Source organism: Myotis lucifugus, unplaced genomic scaffold (assembly GCF_000147115.1).
Source record: "Myotis lucifugus unplaced genomic scaffold, Myoluc2.0 scaffold_929, whole genome shotgun sequence".
Taxonomy (NCBI): Eukaryota; Metazoa; Chordata; class Mammalia; order Chiroptera; family Vespertilionidae; genus Myotis; species Myotis lucifugus.
Genome location: NW_005871977.1, coordinates 109,505 through 112,282, shown reverse-complemented (window position 1 = coordinate 112,282; position 2,778 = coordinate 109,505).

Sequence of the window (2,778 nt, the reverse complement as noted above, 5' to 3'; positions counted from 1 at the left end):
CAGTGCTGAGCCGGGGAGGGGCCGGGACTCGAAGTGGCCTCGGCTCCCAGGGCGCTGGCCGTTCTGAGGAGGGGCCAGGGCAAGGTCGCGAGGACAATGACAGGGTTGTCACAGAGCGTGAGGGGAACGGCAGGAGCAGCCTGCCCGCAGTGTGGGGGCCTGGCGCCGGGGCTGCGGGTGCTCACAGAGGCTTCCTGGGAGAATTCAGGGCCGGGCCGAGTCCACGGGCTGAGCAGCAGTGCCTGGTGGAGGCAGGAGAGCTCAGAGCCACTGCAGACACCACGCTGCGTGTAGCTGGCTGATACAGGTTAATCAGCTGGGACCAGAAAGCAGGGGCGGGGGGTCCCCTGGGGAAGGGTGAGCCCCTCCATGGAGGGCCAGCTGCAGAGAGCACTCGGCCCCAGCTCCCTTCTGATGGGAACACGCATGGACCCTGCACTCGGAACCTCATGGAATTTTCACATCTTGAATTATTATTCTTTAAAACATTTTTTTCTTTTTTTGCCTGGCTGGAGTGGCTCAGTTGATTGAGCATCATCCTGGGCACCGAAAGGTTGCTGGTTCGATCCCCAGCCAGGGCACATACCTGGGCACATAGAGGGCAACCCATCGATGTTTCTCTCTCTCTCCCTTCCTCTCTCTAAGCATGTCCTCGGTGAGGATTTAAAAGAAAATCTTACATTTTTTTTAAGCACTTGAAAACGTTGAACTATTTGTAACTCACTGTTCAAAAACAGAGGTGAGGTGGCATTCAGCCCGTTGGCCACAGACGGCTCCTCCCGCTGTGGAGCAGCCACCGGGCGCCCTCGAAGGAGGTCGATCCGGCAGCACCGGGAGGGGGAGGTCTGAGCACAGGACGGAGGCGGATGGACAGACAGAGGAGGATAAAGGAGGGCTGCCCATCTCCCCACGTGGGCAGGCAGGCAGCCGCCCTGGCCTCCTGGAACACGCTGTGATGCATCCGTCAACACCAGAACATCCCTGAGTGCCCTGCCTGTCCCCTCGACGGCCCGCCCCCCTCTCTGGGTCACTGCTCCCTCCTCCCCGTCTCCCCCTCTTCCTCAGCCACCACCACCCTCCTGCACACGCAGCTGCCAGCTGGCCTCCCCTTCCGAAGCCTTTCACAGAGCAGTGGGCCGGCGCTGTGCTGAGCTGGCCCCGCAGCCGCTGCCCTATTTCTGGGAAGATGATGAGGCCGGGTGAGCCCGAGGGCGACCCGACCTTTCACACGCCGCCGCCCACACCTGTCAGACGGTTCCAGTCTCTGAGACACTCGTTTTCCCATTGACGGGAATAACCGCCTTTTTTTGTTGTTTTTTTCCTTTGCATTTGGCAGACGAAGGGATGCCGCCTGGGGACCCTGAAATGGTTAGCTTCTCTCCCACAGTATAACCCGAGACCTCATCCGTTCCAAGGCACCTTGATCTCAAAGTATTTTAAATGAAGCACACCACAGGAGCTCTGGGGTACCAAGATCTCTTTTTGAAAGATTGAGAACTAAAATGGGAATATTTTTGGTAGGTTTCCAAAAGTCTCAGACTATTCAAATGAGAAGGGGACCTAGAGAGAATATGATGAAATACAGGCAGGATTTAAAAAGCCAAAAGGAGCCCGGCCGGCGTGGCTCCGTGGTTGAGCGTTGACCTGTGAACCAGGAGGTCACGGTTCCATTCCCGGTCAGGGCACAGGCCCGGGCTGTGGGCTCAATGCGGGAGGCAGATGATCCATGATTTTCTCTCTTCATTGATGTTTGTCTCCCTCTCCCTTCCTCTCTGAAATCCCATAAGAAAATATATTTTTTAAAGGGCACCATGTCATTATCTCCACCGAAAACCCTCCGGAAGGGGGACGTGAGTGAGGTGGGAGAGGCACAGCTGAGCTTCTGAGAGAGGGGGCCGAGGAAGCGGGGCGCCCCCTCCAGCAGCTCGTTCTAACCCCAGCGTCTGGAACCAGGAACTTCCTGTCTACTATAGCCACACACCCCAGAACCTCCCCACTCACCCCCCGGGGGTCCCTGCCCGTCCCCACAGTGCAGACACGAGAGCCACGCCGACTCTTTCTGCAGGGGTGACGGTGGAAGGCCGAGGCAGCAAGGGAAACAGAAGCAGAAGAAATTCAAACAGAAGTTCCCCGAGTTTACCATGGATTCTCAAACCAGCAAAACATGGGAAAGTGTCACAGAAACCAGGCCACGCTCGCTGTCCACGTGGCAGACCTGTCTGCATCCAGGGCCCCCACGCAGCTCCCGGGCGCGTGAGTGGCAGGGGTGCCCTGCAGGCTCAGTGGGCACCTGTTCCCATGGCGTCAGAGGACATCGCATTCACGTGATCGGGAGATGCTTCAGGGGTTGGATTGGCATGACTTGCCTGCCATTGGGCGGCACTGAGGAGGTTGGGTGCCAAGCGCTCTTCCAGGGCTGAGGAGGGTCCGGGAGGAAGCAGGGAGAAGTGGGAAGCCCTGCATAGCCCCTGCCAGCTCGGTCAGCGGCCCCCGGGACCAGGCGTGGGGCATTCGCCAGCTCCCCCGACCTGGGGGTGGACGCGCCAGTGTGGGCACAGTGGGACGTGGGCCCGGCAGGTGGGCCTGAACTTCAGTGGGAACGCGTGCACAGACAGCGTGCGCTTCTGAGATGGGGAGGCTGCAGTGAGGGTGAACGTGGGAATGGGCTCCGTGCGGACGGTCGGACAGATGCTACGCACAGCAGCGGGTTCTCAACCTGTGGGTCGCGACCCCTTTGGCGGTCGAATGACCCTTTCACAGGGGTTGCCTAAGACCATC